Below are 20,709 nucleotides of genomic sequence, written 5' to 3'. Positions count from 1 at the left end.
TGTATCCTGAGACTTTGCTGAAGTTGCTTATCAGCTTATGGAGATTTGGGCTGAGGCAATGGGGTCTTCTAAAAATCAATCTTGTCATCTGCAAATAGAGACAATTTGACTTCCTCTTTTCCTAGTTAAATAGGCTTTATTTCTTTTTCTTTTCTGATTGCTCTGGGTAGACCTTCCAATAATATGTTGAATAAGAATGATGAGAGAGGGCATCCTTGTCTAGTGCCAGTTTTCAAGGGGAATGCTTCAAGTTATTGCCCATTCAGTATGATATTGGCTGTGGGTTTGTCATAAATAACTTTTATTATTTTAGATATGTTCCATCAATACCTAGTTTATTAAGAGTTTTTAGCATAAAAGGCTACTAAATTTTGTCAAGGTTTCCCTCCATCTATTGAGATAATCACGTGGTTTTTGTCTTTGGTTCTGTTTATGTGATGGATTACATTTATAAATTTGTGTATGTTGAACCAGCGTGGCATACCCAGGTTGAAGCCTACTTGATCGTGTGAAAAAGCTTTTTGATGTGCTATTGCATTCAGTTTGCCAGTATTTTATTGAAGATTTTTGCATCAATGTTCATCATGAATATTGGCCTGAAATTTTCTTTATTAGTTGTATCTCTGCCAGGTTTTGGTATCAGGATGATGTTGGTCTCGTAAAATGAGTTAGGTAGAATTCCCTCTTTTTGTATTGTTTGGAATAGTTTTTGTATTGTTTGGAATGGTGCCAACTCCTCTTTGCATGTTTGGTAGAATTTGGCTGTGAACCTGTCTAGACCTGGACTTTTTTTTGGTTAGTAGGCTATTAATTGTTGCCTCTACTTCAGACCTTGTTACTGATCTATTCAGGGATTGAACTTCTTCCTGGTTTAGTCTTGGAAGGGTGTAAGTGTCCAGGAATTTACCCATTTCTTCCAGGTTTACTGGTTTATGTGCATAAAGTTGTTTGTAGTAATGTCCGATGGTAGTTTGTATTTCTGTGGAATTACTGGTGATATTCCCTATAACATTTTTTATTGCATCTATTCAATTCTTCTCTCTTTTCTTTTTTCTTAGTATGGCTAGCAGTCTGTCTATTTTGTTGATGTTTTTTAAAAAAAACCAGCTCCTGGATTTATTGATTTTTTGAAGGGTTTTGTGTGTGTGTGTGTGTGTGTGTGTGTGTGTGTGTGTGTATTTCCTTCATTTCTGCTCTGATCTTAGTTATTTCTTGTCTTCTGCTAGCTATTGAATTTGTTTAATCTTACACCTCTAGCTCTTTTAATTTTGAAGGTGAGGTATTGACTTTAGATTTTTCCTCACTTCTCATATGCGCATTTAGTGCTGTAAATTTCCCTCTAGACACTGGTTTAAATGTGTCCTGGAGATTCTGGTACGTTATGTCTTTGTTCTCACTGGTTTCGAAGAACATCTTTATTTCTGCCTTCATTTCATTATTCATCCAGTAGTCATTCAGGAACAGCTTATTCCATTTCTATGTAGTTGTGAGGTTTTGAGTGAGTTTCTTAATGCTGAGTTCTATTTAATTGCACTGTTGTCTGAGAGATTGCTTGTTATGATTTCTGTTCTTTAGCATTTGCTGAGGAAGGATTGACTTCCAATTATATGTTCAATTTTAGAGTAAGTGTGATGTGGTGTTGAGAAGAATGTATGTTCTGTGGTTTTGTGGTGGAGAGTTCTATGCATGTCTACTAGGTGCTCTTAGTCCAGATCTGAGTTCAAGTCCTGGATATCCTTGTTAATTTTCTGTCTCATTGCTCTGTCTAATATTGATAGTGGAGTGTTAAAGTCTCCCACTATTACTGTGTGGGAGTCTAAGTCTTTTTGTAGGTCTTGCTTTATGTATTTAGGTGCTCCTGTATTGTGTGCTTAGGTGTTTAGGATAGTTAGCTCTTCTTGTTGCATTAATCCTTTTATGATTATGTAATGCCCTTCTTTGTCTCTTTGTTCTTTGTTGGTTTAACATCAGTTTTGTCAGAGACTACAATTGCAAATGCCACTTTTTTTTTCTGTCTCTCCATTTTCTTAGTAAATCTTCCTCTATCCCTTTATTTTGAGCCTATGTGAATCTTTGCACATGAGATGGGTCTCCTGAATACAGCATACTGACGGGTCTTGACCTTTTATCCAATTTGCCACTCTGCATCTTTTGATTGAGGTATTTAGCCCATTTACATTTAAAGTTAATATTGTTATGTGTGATTTTGATACTAGCTGGTTGTTTTGCCCATTAGTTGACAAAGTTTCTTCATTGTGTCAATGATCTTTGCCATTTGGTATATTTTTGCAGTGGCTGGTGGTACTGGTTGTTGCTTTCCATGTTTAGTGCATCCTTCAGGAGCTCTTGCAAGGCAGGGCTGGTGGTGACAAAAATCTCTCAGCAATTGCTTTTGTGTAAAGGATTTTATTTCTCCTTCAGTTATAAAGCTTAGTTTGGCTGGATGAAATTCTGGGTTGATACTTCTTTTCTTTAACGATTTTGAATATTGGCCTCCACTCTCTTCTGGGTTGTAGGGTTTCTGCCAAGAGATCTGCTGTGAGTCTGATGGACTTCCTTTTGTGGGTAATCCAAACTTTCTCTCTGGCTGCCCTTAAGCATTTTTTCCTTCATTTCAATCCTGGAGAATCTGACAATTATGTGCCTTGGGGTTGCTCTTCTTGAGGAATATCTTTGTGGTATTCTCTTTATTTCCTGGATTTCACTGTTGGCCTGCCTTGCTAGGTGGAGGAATTGCTCCTGGATAATATCCTGAAGAGTGTTTTCCAGTTTGGATTCATTCTCCCCGTCACATTCAGGTACACTGATCAAGACTAGATTAGGTCTTTTCACATAATCCCATATTTCTTGGAGGCTTTGTTCGTTTCTTTTCACTCTTTTTTCTCCAAACTTGCCTTCTCTTTTTATTTGATTGAGTTGATCTTCAGTCTCTGATATCCTTTCTTCTGCTTGATTGATTTGGCTATTGAAACTTGTTTATGGTTCATGAAGTTCTTGTGCTGTGCTTCTCAGCTCCATAAAGCCATTTGTGTTCTTCTCTAAGCTAGTTATTCTAGTTAGCATTTCATCCAACCTTTTTTCAGGGTTTTATATTCTTTGTGTTGGGTAAGAGCATGTACATTTAGCTCAGGGAAGTTTGTTATTAACCACCCTCTGAAGCCTGCTTCTGCCAAATCATCAGACTCATTCTCCAACCAGTTTTGTTTCCTTGCTGATGAGTAGTTGTGATCCATTAGAGAAGGACAGGCATTCTGTTTTTGGTGATTCCATCCTTTTTTCACTGCTTTCTTCCCATCTTGAAGGATTTATCTACTTTTGGTCTGTGAAGTTGGTGACTTTCGGATGGGTTCTCTGAGTGGATATCCTTTCTGTTAATGCTGAAGCTATTTATTTCTGTTTTTTAGTTTTCCTTCTAACAGTCAGGCCCCTCTGCTGCATGACTGCTGGAGGTCCATTTCAGACCCTGCTTACCTGGGAATCACCTGCAGGGACAGCAGAACAGTTAGGGTTGCTTCCTATTCCTTCTACTGGTATCTTTGCCCCAGAAGGGTACCTGCAAGGTATCAGCCAGAGCTCTCCTTTATGAGGTGTCTCTTTGGATATATGGGAGTCAGGGAGCTGCTTGAGGAGGCAGTCTGTCCCTTATCAGAGCTCAAGTGCTGTGCTGGGAGCTACCTTGTTCCATTCAGAGTTGCCAGGAAGGGAGGTTTACGTCTGCCACAGCAAAATTCACAACCACCTCTTTTTCCAGGTGCTCTGTCCCAGAAATTTGGGGCTTTATGTATACATCCTTGACATGCTGCTGTCTTTTTTCAGAGATGCCCTGCCCAGCAAGGAGGGAGTCTAGTCACAGTATGCCTGAAGAGGCCTTGCCTTCTCAGGCTCTGCATGGCTGCTGCTTGCAGTTTTGTTTACACAGGTAAAGTTAGAACTTCCTGGGTAATGGCAGACTGTCTCAGTAATGGCTGACTACCTCAGTAATGGTGGATGCCATTTCCTCCAGGGAGACCTGGACTGTCCCAGGGCAAGCTCAAACTGCTGTGCTGGCGGTGAAACTCTCAAGCCAGTGCATTTCAGATTGCTGGACTTTGTGGGGTAGGACCTGCTGAGCCAGATCACCTGACTCCCTTGTTTCAGCCCCGTCTTTTTCAGGTGAATGGGCAGCTCTGTCTCCCAGGCATTCCAGTCTACAGTTAAAATGGGCACCCAGATTTGTGCAGGTTCTTGTGCTGCAGACCTGTGGTGTCCACAGTTTCGTGGGTAACATGTGGTGCTTGTCGGCCCCAGGAATCTCCTGGTATGTGGGCTGTAAAGACTGCAGGAGAGCACAATATCTGAACCGAAGTGCAGGTGAGGCTGGAAAAGCCCCCTATGGCCTTTGTTGGGTAGGAGGGGGATCCCCTGTTTTGTTGCACTTCCTGGATGAGTCAGCACCCCACCCTGCCTTGGCTCACCCTCCTTAGGCTACACCCACTCTCCAACTAGTCCCATTGAGACATACCTGGTACCTCGGTTGGAAACGCGAAGATCATGCACCCTCTGTGTTACTCTCACTGGGAACCGCACTCCAGAGCTGTTCCTATTCAGCTATCATCAAGAAATTGTGATGTTTTCTTCAGAGGTTGCCCATATTTATCATATGGATCCCAAATTATTTCCACCACAAAAGCAGCCCTGACTACTGCCCTCTCCATCAGTTGTAAAAGAGGCCTCCATATAGGCCATTTCTTCTCAAATCTCCATGAATAAAACTTTACATCACATTTCCTCAGGGTCATTAGAGGATTTAGAAATAGGGATGGTAAAATAAATTCCCCATAGAACACTTCCCTTTATTTATTTTTATTTTTATTTTATTTATTTATTTTCTTTGAGACAAAGTCTCACTGTTGACCCCCAGGCTGGAGTGCAATGGTGGGATCTCAGTTCACCGCAACCTCCAAGTCCCACATTCAAGCAATTCTCCTGCCTCAGCCTCCCAAGTAGCTGGGATTACAGGCACTTGCCACAGCCTCTGGCTAATTTTTGTATTTTTGGTAGAGATTGGGTTTCACCATGTTGGTCAGCTTGGTCTCAAACTCCTGACCTCAGGTGACCCACCTGCCTCGGCTTCCCAAAGTGCAGGGAGCCACCATGTCATGAGCCACCATGCCTGGCCAAGTACTTCCCTTTATTATCTTGACCTATGTCAGACAAAAGGAGATTTTTTTTTTTTCTGAAAAGTTTATGGGAGTCAAGGGAATTCAAAGAGTCTCTCCTAGACGATCTACAGGACCTTTGGTGTTGGTCCCTCTTCTTCCTATATGAGGATGTGCCTTGTGGCCTCCCCATTATTTTCTTTCTTTTCTTTCTGAACCACAATGTGTATAAAGCCTGTATCCCTTTAGCATATGTAAATTCTCTGATCAAAGTTATGCTTAGTGCTCTTTCTTTCTTATGGGGAAAAATCCCTGGAGCTGAAGCCGAGATCTTCAGTACTTGGCATCACCCTACAGATAAAGAGCATGTATGGGCTGTTCTCTGGGGCCTAAAGTACTTAAACCATCCTCTGAAATCCTGGCCCAGGTTAGTGTTTATTATGAATCTCTTTTAATCTTTCTATACTAGTTTCTCCTACATCTCCTACATGCTCTAACTAGCCTCCACAAGAAGAGATTCAGCAAATGCAGGATCAATTATATGAAATTTTATTTTTGTAAGTCAAAAATAATGAAATATCAGAAATTTGGTAAGATTCAAACTGTATACTCTGTGTGGGGTTACAGAGAAAATGTAAACATTGTTCACATCTCATAGGACTGAAAGTCAATGAGCAAGCTCTGGACTCATTGTCCTATTTGGTCTTGCCCTAAATTTCATAGGTTCACCAATAATGCCCTCAATCTTCCTTAATTAGCTTTGTCTGCTTAGCATTTCCTCCAGTTTCTCTCTCTGTTTCCCCGACTATGTTGTAATGATTTCCTGAAATCTCTAAAGCTTGTACAGACCTAGAGCACTATGAGATTCATCAAAAGAGATAAAGAGAGCTCAAGCGCTCCTATTTCCTCAGCCACCAGAGTAGCTGGGACTACAGGCAGGCAACCAGGCCCAGTGCATTTTTGTAATTTTGGTAGAGAAGGGATTTTACCATATTGCCCTGGATGGTCTTCAACTCCTGGCCTCAAGCAATCCTCCTGCCTCAGCCTCAGAATGTTCTAGAATTACAGCTGTGAGCCACTGCACCCAGCCAAAAAGAGATGAATCTTAATTTTAACAATTTCTTGTTTCTTTAAATTACTCTTTCCTTATCTGTGAATTCTTCTTCCAACTAGAAGGAGGAGAAATAAAAAGTTTGTCTGTATTTCTCACAGGGAAGACAAGGGGTATAGTGTGACAAAATGAAAGAATGATGGACCTTTAGCATCCATTTGCTTTCAAGGATCCCATAGTGATCAGTTCCCAGAACACTGGTTTATTCATGTGAACCACACTTACTTTTCTCAGCAGCTACTGTGTACTGGGCTCCATTCTAAGTTTAAGTCATCTTATTTGAGTAAAATAGAGAGGGTGAGTCCCTACTCATGGAATTTACAGAACCATAGAGGAGATAAACAATAACCCAATAATCATTTAACAAAAAGAAAATTTCAGAGGGTCATAGTGCACTGAGGTTTGTGGAAAAGAGAGAATTGGATTCACCCAACTTCGGTTCATATGCCTAGGCAGCTCCATCTGAGAAAATGACATTCTGCTGAGACAACAAAATAAGTTGACAGCCATGTGAAGATCTAAGGGTTGAATGATCCAGGGAGACAGAATGGGGGGAAAGCCCTGGTGTGGGAAATTATACGCAGAAACAGAAAAAGGCTAGAGGGGCTGATGTATAGCAAGCAAGGAACTGGACTGACAAAAGATGAGGTAGGACGCAGAGAGGGAGTCAGGAGCCTCATCATATCAGGCCCTGACATCCACAGTAAAAAAGTTGAATTTTATTTAAACAGATATGGAAATCTACTGGATGGTTACAAGGGGAGTTAATTTCTATTTAGTTTTTAAACTAATTCTAACTACTATGTGGGGATTGGATTTTTGGAGTTCACACGTGGTCAGGAAGAATATTTAGGAGCACAGCGAGGAATCCTCAGGGAAAACAGGCTTGTGGCTTCATGGAGTGCATTAGCAATAAAGACAGTGAAAAAGATATAGTGGACAGGCTCGGCATGCATTTTTGCTTAGCTTGTGAAGAGATTACTGTAAAGGGAGTAGAACAATCAATTTTATTCCTAAGTATTTTGTCTTGAGAAATAAGTGGATGGTGTCATTATTTCTTGTTATTTATTGAGATAGGGAAAACTATGAGAGGAAATGATTTGAAGTGGGTGATTGGAAATAAAAGTTTTGTTTAAGTTTGAGATAATTTTTTGACATTTGTATGGAACAATCAGAAGGTCGATGGCATTTAAGAGACTCGTGAGACCAGGGCTTTAGGTATTTATGTTCACAGCATCAATACGTGTACTGTGTTCAGTTCCAGGGTGTGGAAGAGGTCATACAGGGTAATAGATTGTATGGAGAAAAAAGGAGTGGGCACAAGCCAGCAAATGGGACTGAGAGGGCGCCCTAGGGATGTTGGCGGAATAAAAAGAAAAAAGAAAACATAATGCATGTAAGTCAGGGAAAATAGATATTTTCAAGAAGAAAAGAGAAGCCAGTGAGTACCACTAAGTGGGTGAGGTGAGAATGTGACAGAGAAGTAAGTGCTGTGTGAACTTTCACATGAGCAGTCACCACGCACACAAGGGCCTTGTAGTATTTAATTGTACTTTAGTGAACTTTATTCTAGTTTTTTAAAGAAATTCATCAATTCAAGCTTTTGTACATGGTATTTGTTAAACCTGAAATGTGCTTCCCGTTTTGTCCAAAGACACACAGGCCCCCCTCGGCCCCCTGGCTCACACCTGCTTAAACTATCAAGTCACATCTGAGCTGCCACTCTTCAGAGGGTCTTTCTCTGACACCCTGAGGTAACTGAGATCATCCTATTTATCTCTGCTCTAGGATCCAAACTTCTGACATTTCCCATTCCTGTGTAAGCTCCTTGCTGCTGACAGTTACACGAAGTGGGGGCCACTCCCATTTCTCACTCATTACAGCTAGGATGACACCAAGCCATTGATGAAGGATCTGCCCCTCGACCAAAATACCTCTCACCAGGTCTCATCTCCAACAATGGAGGTTACATTTCAACATAGATTTGGAGGGGACAAACATCTAAAATATAACAATAACATAATTGGTTTAATGTATACTGACTGTATCCAGCAACATTATTGAAATTTCCTTTAAAAATCTATAAGTTGTCTATTATTTTTATTTTCTAAGTACCTGATGATGTCAACAGTAAATAATCTCAATTTTACCTGGATGCAATTATTGTCTCTTTTATATATTTTTTCTTGCCATTTTCATTGCCTAAATCCTCTACCACTCCAGATATGATGGAGACTGTTGTAAAGACTTCACTGCTGATACTAATGTGTGCAATAGGGTAGCTATTATGTCTCAGATTGAAGAAATAACTTTTTAATACAACTTTGCAAACAGATTTTTAAAAAATTAAGGCCAAGTGCTGAATTCTATCAAATAATATTTCATGTCTCTATCAAGCTGGTTGCATGTGTTTTCTCCTTCCTTCAGTTCATGTAGTGAATCACACTAACTGATTCTCAAATGCTCAAACAATCTTGCATTTCTGGAACAGCTCCACTTGGTCAGAATGTTGTAGCCATCTTTTACATCACTGAATTCAGTTGGCTAATATTTTCTTAAGGACATGGCTCCCTGAAAGCAGGGAGACAACAATGTGACTAGGTGGGTCTCTCCTCTGCAAAGCCCAGCAAACTGAAGCCCCTCATTTGAGAGTTTTGCAGCAAGCACCTCACTTTGAACTTGACCTGAAATGATCGGGATCAGTGGGAGGAAGAGAATCTGCCATTACAGAAGCTGGCCTAATCTTCCTATGTAAAAAAGTCACAGGAAGCTTAAACAGCAGCCAGACTGAGTTTCTGGCAGCCCAGCAGTGCCTCTACAGGCAGACAGGGAAAGATTGTCTCCTCCACCAGCTCCCTGAGATCAAAGCTAGATAAACCCACGAAGATGGGAAGAAACCAGTGCAAAAAGGGTGAAACCAAAAAAACCCATAACGCTTCACCTCCTTCAAGGGATCACAACTCCTCACCAGCAAGGGAACAAAGCAGGATGGAGAAAGAATTTGATGAATTGACAGAAGCAGGCTTCAGAAGATGGGTAATAACAAACTTCTCTGAGCTAAAGGAACATGTTCTAACTCAATGCAAAGTAACTAAAAACCTTGAAAAAAGGTTAGATGAAAAGCTAACTAGAATAATCAGCTTAGAGAAGAACTTAAACAACTTGATGAAGCTGAAAAACACAGCACAAGTACTTCATGAAGCATACACAAGTTTCAATAGCTAAAACGATCAAGCAGAAGACAGAATATCACAGAATGAAGATCAACCCAATGAAATAAAATGAGTAGGCAAGACTAGAGATAAAAGAGTGAAAAGAAATGATCAAAGCCTCCATGAAATATGGGATTATGTAAAAAGATGTAATCTTGATAGGGGTACCTGAATGTGACGAGAAGAATGAATCCAAGCTGGAAAACACTCTTCGTGATATTATCCAGGAGAACCTTCCCAGCCTAGCAATGCAGGCCAACATTCAAATCCTGGAAATATAGAGAACACCACAAAGACACTCCTAAGGAAAAACAATCCTAAGTCACATAATTGTCAGATTCACAAAGGTCGAAATGAAGGGAAAAATGCTAAGGGCAGCCAGAGAGAAAGGTTGGGAAACCCACAAAGGGAAGCCCATCAGACTCACAGCAGATCTCTCCGCAGAAACCCTACAAGCCAGGAGACAGTGGGGGCCAATATTCAACATCCTTAAAGAAAAGAACTTTCAACCCAGAATCTCATATCCAGCCAAGCTAATCATCAAAATAAAGGAGAAATAAAATCTTCTATGTACAAGCAATTGCTGAGAGATTTTGACACCACCAGACCTGCCTTAAAGAGCTTCTGAAGGAAGCACTAAACATGGAGAGGAAGAACCAGTACCAGAAACTGCAAAAATACACCAAATGGTAAAGACCAATGACATAATGAAGAAACCATGCCAACTAATGGGAAAAAAAACAAAAACAAACAAACAAAAAAAAACAGTAACAAAATGGCAGGACCAAATTCACAGAAATTTATTGTAACACTAAATGTAAACAGACTAAATACTCCCATCAAAAGACACAGATGGGCAAACTGGATAAAATGTCAAGACGCATCAGTGTCCTGTATTCAGGAGACCCATCTCATGTGCAAAGATTCACATAGACTCAAAATGAAGAGATGGAAGAAGATTTACCAAGCAAATGGAGAGAAAAAATAAAAAATAAAAAGCAGGAGCTGCAATCCTAGTCTCTGGTAAAACAGACTTCAAAGCAACAAAGATGAAAAGAGACCAAGAGGGGCATTACATAATGGTAAAAGGATCAATGCAATAAGAAGAGCTAATGATCTTAAATATATATGCACCCAATACAGGAGCTCCCAGAGACATAAAGCAAATTCTTAATGACCTACAAGGAGACTTAGATTCCCAGAGAGTAATAGTGGGAGACTTTAACACTCCACTGTCAATATTAGACAGATCCATGAGACAGAAAATCAACAAAGATATTCAGGACTTGAAGGCAGATCTGGAGCAAGCAGAACTAATAGACATGTACAGAGCTCTCCACCCCAAATCCACAGAATATACATTCTTCTCAGCACCACATCGCACTTACTCTAAAATCAACCACATAATTGGAAGTAAATCCCTCCTCAGCAAATGCAAAAGAAACAAAATCATAACGAACAGTCTATCAGATCACAGTGCAACCAAATTACAACTCAGGACTAAGAAATGCACTCACAACCATACAACCACATGGAAACTGAACAACTGGCTCCTGATTGGATAAACAAAGTTTATCCAATCGACTGGATAAACAATGAAATGAAGGCAGAAATAAAAATGTTCTTCAAAGCCAATAAGAATAAGACACATCATACAAGAATCTCTAGGACACATTGAAACCAGTGTCAGGAGGGAAATTTATAGCAATAAATGCTCACATGAGAAGTGAGGAAAGATCTAGAATCGACACCTTATTGTCAAAATTGAAAGAGTTAGAGGAGCAAGATCAAAAGAATTCAAAAGCTACCAGAAGACAAGAAATAACCAACCTCAAAGCAGAACTGAAGGAGATAGGGACACAAAAAACCCTTCAAAAAAATCAACAAATCCAGGAGCTGTTTTTTGTTGTTGTTTTTGTTTGTTTGTTTGTTTGTTTTTGAGAAAACCAACAAAATAGACAGATTGCTAGCTAGACTAATATGAAAGAAAAGAGAGAACACTCGAACAGATATAGACCAATGGAACAGAGCAGAGGCCTCAGAGGCAATGCCACACATCTACAACCATCTGATCTTTGACAAGTCTGACAAAAGCAAGCAATAGGGAAAGAATACTCTGTTTAATCAGTGGTGATGGGAAAACTTTCTAGCCACATGCAGAAAGCTGAACCCCTTCCTTACAACTTACACTAAAGTTAGCTCCAGATGGATTAACGATTTAAACCTAAAAGGTAACACTGTAAAAATCCTAGAAGAAAACCCATGTAAAATCATTCAGGACATAGGCATACTCAAGGACTTCATGACTAAAACACCAAAAGCAATGGCAACAAAAGCCAAAATAGACAAATGGGATCTAGTTAAACTTAAAAGTTTCTGCTGAGTGAAAGAAACAATCATTAGAGTGAACCAGCAACCAACAGAATGGGAAAAAATTTTTGCAATCTACCCATCTGACAAAGGGCTAATATCCAGAATCTACAAAGAACTAAAACAGATAAAGAAAAAAACCATAAAAGTCTATTCAAAAGTGGGTGAAAGATATGAAGAGACATTTTTCAAAAGAAGACATTTACAAGGCCAACAAACATATGAAAAAATGCTCATCATCATTGGTCATTAGAGAAATGCAAATCAAAACCACATTGAGGTACCATCTCACACCAGTTAGAATGGTGATCATTAAAAAAAAACAGAAGACAACAGATGCTGGAAAAGATGTGGAGAAACAGGAACACTTTTACACTGTTGGTGGGAGTGTAAATTCATTCAACCATTGTGGAAGACAGTATGATGATTACTCAAGTATCTAAAAATAGCAATACCACTTGACCCAGCAATCCTGTTACTAGGTATATATCCAAAGGATTCTAAATCATTCTATTAAAAAGACACATGCACAAGTATGTTCATTGCAGGACTCTTTACAACAGCAAAGACCTGGAACCAACACAAATGCCCATCACTGATAGACTGGACAAGGAAAATGTGGCACATATACTCCATGAAATACTAAGCAGCCATAAATAATGATGAGTTCATGTCCTTTGTAGGGACATGGATGAATCTGGAAACCATCATTTTCAGCAAATGGACACAAGAACAGAAAACCAAAGGCTTCATGTTCTCACTCGTAGGCAGGTGTCGAGCAATGAGAATACATGGGCATAGGGAGGGGAGCATCACACACTGTGGTCTCTTGTGGGGTCTAAGGGAGGGGAATTGAGGGGTGGGGATGTTGGGGAGAGATAACATGGAAAGAAATGCCAGATATAGGGCACAGGGGAAATGGAGGCAGCAAACAACCTTGACATGTATGTACCTCTACAACAGTCCTGCATGATCTGCGCATGTATCCCAGAACCTAAAGTACAATAAAAAATAAATTAATTAATTAAAAAATAAAAATAGAAAAAGAAAGAAAGAAGTTAAAAAACAAAACTCTCCAACAATAAGATCTAATAGACATTTACAGACCACCACACCAAACAGCAGAATACACATTTTTTAACTGTCCATGCAACATTTACCAACATAGATCATATCCTGGACCATAAAAGGAACCTCAACAAATGTGAATGAATTGAAATCATACAGACTGTCTCTGTGGAAGTGACAGATTTGAACCAGAAATCAATAACAGGAAGAAAATTGGTACATATGGAAACTTGATTATATACTTTTTGATTACCCATGGATTAAAAAGATGTCTTCAAGAACATTAAAAAATTTATCCTTCAGCTCCCCTGACTGAAAATAACCAGCTCAAACACCAGAAAATTCACCCTAGAACCATCAAAACAGTATACTATATTCAGAAAAAATCACTATTTGAAGAAACTTGAAGCAACAAGTACATGGCTGCCCACCCCGCAGCCTTCAGGCCCCCACTGGCCAAAAGGAAGGGCTCACCAGTGACCTGCCCCCTTCTGCCCACAGAGCGTTTAGTGTATTCCATCCACAGTAGAGAAAGACTCCTATGTGGTATATTCCAGAAGCATTGCATGGTGATGATAACATGATGGGAACAAGTTTTGAAAGTGCTCCCTTTAGCCCTATTTCAGTATGTTTTTGATAAAGAATTACTTTTCTTTGCCACCTGTAATAGTTCGTTCTTACATTGCCATAAAAAAATACCTGAGACTAGGTAATTTGTAAGGAAAAAGGTCTAATTGACTCACAGTTCTTTATGGATGGGAAGGCCTCAGGAAACTTACAATCGTGGCAGAAAGGGACGAGTCTCATCGTATATGGCGGCAGGCGAGAGAGAATGCACCGTAGGAGGAACTGTCAAACACTTATAAAACCATCAGATCTCGTGAGTACTCACAAACAGCATGGGGGAAACCGTGTTCATGATCGAATAACCTCCGACCAGGTCCCACCATGGACGTGTGGAGATTATGGGGATTACAATTCACGATGAGATTTGGGTGGGGAAATGGAGTCAGCCTAACCATATCACTGTTATGGGATCACTGAGGTGTGGCTTTTCTTGCCACAGATTTGTGGCTGGTAATGCCTTTCCCTGACTTTTGCTCCAGTCAGCTGGGCTCATTCCACCCACTTCGCCTCGCAGGCTGTACTTACGTTAGAGGCCTGGATCCCACACTTCCCAAAAGTGAGTCAGGTGGTGAGAGATGTGTGAGTAAGTGAGCGTGGGATCCAGCCATTGTGCACAGCCAGGCATGAGACAGAGTTGGGCAGTCTAGGCACCAGCATGAGTGCCAGCTCCCTGTGAGGCTGCAGCTGGACCAGGTGCACTGCAAGCAGCTTCCACAGCTGGCACTAGAGAATGTGGTGCCACCAAGAAGCTTGGAGACCCCAGGAATCACAGGTTCCAAAAAGGGGGTCACAGCCCTGGCTCAGTGAGCACCCAGGTTTGAGCTCCCTGAAGAGCTACAGCTCTTCTCTCCTTCTCTTTGCCCAAAACATGGCCAGCAAGGGGCATGATTCAGCCTGTTTGTGTTACAGCTTTTTTACCCTCACCATTCAGCAGATCCCCAGTTCTTCTCCTGTGTTCAGAAAGAATGAGGTATGAAGACAAGTGGAGGGTGAGGAGGACAAAGAGGAGGTTTTTTAAAGCAATACAGCAGATCAGAGGCCTGCACTGGGCAGCTCCTCTCCATAGCCAGGTTGTCCCGAAACCTCTTCAGCTCTCAGCAGAGAGGGAAGGTCCTTTGTGCAGCTGATCAGCCTGTCCTCTCCTCAGTTCTCACAGAGAGGAGACCCTGGTGAGGGCAGCCCCACTCTGCAGCTGAGAAGAGATCCTAGGGAAGGCAACTCCTCTCTGCAGTAGGTCATCCCTCATCTCCCTGCCCTCTTTCTCTGCTCTCTTTATCCTCTGCACAAGTCTGCCGAGGGCTTTTACAGTCCTCAGAGGGGAGGAAATGGGCACGACCACGGGGCAGGCCCAGAAAAGGCACAAGTTCCCAATCCTGTCATCAGGACTGGCAGCCCACCCCGCAGCCTTCAGGCCCCCACTGGCCAAAAGGTAGGGCCTCACCAGTGACCTGACCCTCTTTCTGCCCAAGAGGCTGTCTGCCTCCCACCGCTGACCATGGAACCCAGACTGCTCATGCCAAGGGGCACATGTAGGCCAGTGCCAGTTGCCCTCAGCTCATCTTCCCTTTGCTTCCTAGCGCTTGAGTTGGCAGGTGGCTGGTGTGTCAATGATAGCCTGAGCATCCACACATCCAGCCAGGCTGTGACAGCACCAGGGCTGGGCCCCAACTCCACTCTGACATCAGAGTGTGTACATGGGAACTGGGAGCCAGGAGAGGCCAGTCAGAGGGACAGACACCCCCAGGCCTGCAGGGACAGGGGGCTTTCTTGGCCTTTGGGGCATGGAGTGCAGAGAGGCCTGGATCCTGCTGCAGGGAGGGAGGGGCTCCCACCAGATCCATGGAGCCTGCAGGTTGTCCCTGTCACACCTTCTTGCAGCCTGGGGTGGGCAGTTCCCCTTGCTGGGCCCAGACAGGCATCTGGGGAGAGGTTGATGTCTCTGCAAGTTCTTCCCCTAGCACTCAGGGGTACCCGGGGCTTCTCCTTGACTGGAACAGATTGGGGAGGTACCTTGGGGAACAGATCACTGCCCTGGCCTGGCCATGGGGAGCATCAGGTTCAGAGTCCTCCTGCAAGGACAAAGCCCTGGGTGGCCTCAAGCAGAGTCTCCTCCTCAGACACAGGAGCTGGGCTTCCTTGGCAGGATGGAACAGTGGCCTTGCTGCTGGCTGGGACCCCAAAGCTGGGCCACTTTCAATTCCTACCTGGGGCGCCTGAATCAGGTCCCAGTTCCATGCCCTCCCCACAGCTGCAGGGTGAGAGCAGCAAGGCAGGAATGGTGGAGGATTCGGGCCTGGGGGAGGGTCCCACCTACTGCTCAAGGGTTGGGGCAGTGCAGTCTGCTTCCTCAGGGAGTCAAGGCCCTGGGGACATGGGTCATGGGGTCCCACCATGGCCACTGGTCCCGCAGGCACTCCTGCCACTACTGCTTCCAACTTCCTGCTGCAACCGACCACGCTGGACAGCTGCCACTGCCGTCATCAGCACCCTCTTGTTCTTTTATCCTAAAAGACTAAGGTGAACCTCGGCTGGCTCTTCTAGATTACCATCATCACAGTTAGTTTCTTTTTTAACAATTTGTTTCTTCTCTTTTTTTCTTTCCTTTCCTTTTATATCTTTCTTTTACTTTTATTATTATTGTTATTATTTTCAGAATCTCTCTCTGTCCTTCAGGCTAGGATGAACTGACATGATCTTGGTTCACTGCAGCCTGGACCTTCCAGGTTCAAGGAATCCTTCCCCCTTCCAAGTAACTGCAACTAAATTAGTTTCTAAATAAATTATCATTTTCAGTTGACCAAATTAAATGTGATATTCTGGTTGCAACTGCCCAACTTTCAATAGTGCTGAATTATTATTGGGGTATGGAGACATAGTTTGTTCTCAAATCCAGGGACAATACTGACTTTTACCAAGGAAATTTTAAACTTTTTTTTGTTTTTGTTTTTTGTTTTGAGACAGAGTTTTGCTCATGTTGCCCAGGCTGGAGTATAATGGTGAGATCTGGTCTCGCTGCAATCTCTGTCTCTCAGATTCAAGGGATTCTCCTGCCTCAGCCTCCCAAGTAGCTGAGATTACAGGCAAGCACCACCATGCCCAGATAATTTTGTATTTTTAGTAGAGATGGGGTCTCTTCATGTTGGTCAGGCTGGTCTCGAACTCCTGACCTTAAGTGATCGAACCAACACTGCCTCCCAGAGTCCTGGGATACATACATGAGCCACTGTGCTCAGCTGAAATTTTGAACATTCTGTTTTAATAGAACTGTGTTTTGTGCAAAGTAAATGAGGCACTTTTCCTTTTCGATTTTGAGATGATCAGATTGACTACTTTATGATGAGAAATCTGAAATAATAATTCTGAGCAATAGTTTATATGTAGGAGTTTGGGGTCACTGTTACTTTTAATAAGAAGTTGACTTCTCAGGAGCTATGAGTGTCAGCACGTAAGGTAAATGCAAATGTTGTCATTTCCAGAGGAGGGGAAGGATGATGATGAGGGGAATCTTGTGAAGAAACTATAATTGCTACATGGTAACTTCCTTAAATTGTGTAATGCCATCTTTCATTAAAAGAAATACTCTTACTGCTATGCACATCCATAAATTATACAAATATACAATATTTTAACACAAGGCACATTATTTTCAGAAATAGAATGTGAAAGAGCATGATATAGTGGCTGAGCTTGAGGGGTATACAGTTTGGTTAAATCTCTAGTGAACCATTTACTAGCTTTGTATTTTTGCAAAAGTTGATTTATCTCCATTGTTTTATTCTCTCCACATGTAATCATGAAAAGGATGTTTATTTTACTGAGCTGAGGTGAGAATTAAATAAAAATATGAAATATAGAGGCCCTTAGTACAATTCTGAGTACAGAGAAAAATGCTCATGTTTATTGCAGCGTGGTGAGAATCCTGCCCCTGGAAACACGAAGGCACATAGGGAGTGAGTGCCTATCAGAACTGTGGGAGAGTGTGGATTCATGCAGAACTTTATATGAACAGTTATGTATTGAAGTCCATTTTAAATCTTACATGTTACATTTATATTGGCATTAAGCTAATAACTATGTAAATATAGAATAATATGTTTAAAATTATATGATTACAGCAATGATGTAATTCATAGTTTTTCCATAGGGTTCTCTTTTCTGAACATTCTGGGAAGTATTAGCAAAGTCTTCTTATAACTTCCCTTATAATAAACAAGACAAGCATAAGGGTAAAGGGTCATAGCCTATATCAAATGAGGAAGCCATAATGGAAACCAGGAATGGGAGATTCAACAATCTTCACATAAAATATTATGTTTTGTAAAGCAGAGTTGTTCTGTCAACAGCTGACATTGCGTCCTTGATCGATCTCTCAGACCCATGAATGCTTTTGTTGCACAGTTGACCTATTCACATTGTTAGGGTAAGTGCTACACAAAGGCACCTTCAGACCCTCCATTGCACAAGATGCCCCTGCAAGCCCCTTCTCTGTTTGTTCTGAAGGTGCCACTAAACTTGGGAGCAGCATTAGGAGATACACTTGATAAAACCCTTTTACTCAGATTATACTATTAACAAACTTTGAAATTCCTTCAACTTATTAAAGATATCCCTACGTGGAAATAGACACAGATTAAACTCTGTAGTCAACAGCTGTCATTCTGTCATATCATCAGATACCCAGGGCTGCTGATCCTTCAGGTGTCCACAGAATCACAGCATTTTCTAGTATTGAAAGACATTAATCACAGTGCCTTCATTTCAACTGTGAGGCAAAAAGTAATTTTCCCAAATCTACAACCTTAAGATGTGGTGCAATAAGAACCAGATTAAAATTATCCTGATTTGCAGCAATGCTCACTCCATCACTTTTATTCCTAAAACACTCACACACTCACTCCTGGAAGCACTTCTCTTGTTGAGTGAGAAATGAATGCCCTTACAAGGCTCAAACTTGTGAACACATCACTTACCAGCACAGAGCTGGTTCACAATAGGGTCCCAATTAAAGTGTTTCACATGGAACTGGATCAAACCTTTCTAGTATTAAATTAAAACAATCCTCTAGAGAAGGAAATTCCGTTTCACAAGAGGACCTTCATACAGTATCTCTGAGTAGCTATTGATGATGCTATTGATCTCAGATGCTGATTGGTTCTCCAACATGAGGTTACCCAATCCAGGAACAAGGAAATCAGTAGCTGCCTCACTATAATTTGAAATGTGGATATAGGGGTGTCATATTTCTCCCTGAGTGAGACTTCCCTGGTGCTCTGGCACCTGGTCCTGTCCTGTTGTCCATCATGGTGTGTCTGAGGCTCCCTGGAGGCTCCTGCATGGCAGCACTGAAAGTGACACTGATGCTGTTGAGTTCCTCACTGGCTGTGGCTGGGGACACCCAACGTAAGTGCACATTTTGGGTGCTGAGCTATGAAGTGAGGAAAATAGGGAGTTTTGTTAACATTGTGCCCAGGCCATGTCCCTTAACGATTTGTGATGTTTTCTTCAGAGATTGCCCATCTTTATCATTGGATCCCAAATTATTTCCACCACAATAGGAGCTTGGCTACTTGCCCTCTCCATGAGACTGTGTAAGGGGCCACGATACAAGCCATTTCTGCTCAAATTTCCACCAAGAAAAGCTTTGCATCACATTTCCTCGGGGTCTTTAGAGGATTTAGAAATAAAGATGCTAAAATAAATTCTCCATGTACACAAAAGGAGGGCTTCTTTTGAAAATTTTGTGGGAGTCAAGGAAATTCAAGGGGTCTGTCCTAGATGATCCTGTGTTACATCCTCCACAGGACCTTTGGTGTTGACCCCTCTTCCTCACATGTGAGGATGTACCCAGGGGCCTCCCCATTATCTCCTTTCTTTTCTTTCTGAGCTCCAATGTTTATAAATCCTGTATCCCTGTAGTGTATGTAGGTTATCTGACAAAAGTGATACTTAGTGCACTTACTTTCTTATGGGGAAACATACCTGGAGCTGAAGCTGAGATCTTTAGTACTTGGGGTCACCCTACAGATAAAGAACATTTATGAGGTATTCTTTGGTGCCTAAAGAACTTAAGGCATCCTCTGAAAACCTGGCCCAGGTTAGTTTTTTATGAATCTTTTTTAAACTTTCTGTACTAGCTTCTCCTCCATCTCTTACATGCTCTAACTAGGCATGACAAGAAGAGATTCAACTAATGTAGGATAAATAATATGAAATTCTATTTTTGTAAGTCAAAAATGGTCAAATATCAGAAATTTCATGTGTGGTGTTATAGAGAGAATGTAGACATTGTTCACATCTCATAGGGCTGAAAGTCAATGAGCAAGTCCTGGGAACTCATTGTCTTACTGGAGTCTTGTCCTAAATTTCATAGGTTCACCCATCATGCCCTGTTTTCATAATTAGTCATGTCTGCTTACCTCCTCCTCTAGTTTCTCTCTGTTTTTTCCCAAGATATGTTGCCATCCTTTCCAGAAATCTCTTAAGGTTGCATAGACCCTTAACATTATGAGATCCATTGAAAGAGATAACTTTTTTTTTTTTTTTTGAGACAGGTCCTGGCTCCGTCACCCAGGCTGTAGTGCAGGTGTGCAATCTAGGCTCACTGTAACCTCTGCCTTTAAGGCTCAAGCAATCCTCCTTCCTCAGCCTCCACAGTAGCAAAGACTACAGGCAGGCAACCATGCCCAGCTCATTTTTGTAATTTTGGTAAACACGAGATTTTGTCATTTTGCCCAGGCAAGCCTTAAGCTCCTGGACTCAAGCAATCATCCTGCATTGGGCTCTCAACGTGCTATGATTATAGAGGTGTGGGTCACCAAGCCCAAGCAAAAACAGATGAATCTTAATCACAAAAGTTTAGACTGGGCACGATGGCTCACACATGTAATCCCAGCACTTTGGGAAGCCGAGGCAGCCAGATCATGAGGTCAAGAGATCCAGACCATCATGGCTAACATGGTGAAACCCCATTTCTACTAAAATCACAAAAATTAGTTGGCATGGTGACCTGTGCCTGTAATCCCAGCTACTCAGGAGACTCAGGCAGGAGAATCACTTGAACCCAGGAGACGGACATTGCAGTGAGCCAAGACTGCCACTGCACTACAGACTGGCAACAGAGTGAGATGCCGTCTCAAAAAAAAAAAAAATTATTCTTTCTTAAATCACTGTTTCTCTATCTGTG

The 20,709-nt window shown here is 41.7% G+C and overlaps 1 pseudogene; it reads left to right on the top strand.

Moving 5' to 3' along the window:
- Positions 1-18,689: 18,689 nt before the first annotated feature.
- The window catches only part of LOC116546446, a 5,021-nt pseudogene continuing 3,001 nt past the window's right edge, over positions 18,690-20,709 (top strand).

Source organism: Sapajus apella, unplaced genomic scaffold (genome assembly GCF_009761245.1).
Source record: "Sapajus apella isolate SASKATOON/1434 unplaced genomic scaffold, GSC_monkey_1.0 scaffold910, whole genome shotgun sequence".
Classification (NCBI taxonomy): domain Eukaryota; kingdom Metazoa; phylum Chordata; class Mammalia; order Primates; family Cebidae; genus Sapajus; species Sapajus apella.
The sequence above is the reverse complement of the archived record's forward strand: the minus strand, read 5'-3'. Positions and strand labels throughout refer to the sequence as shown.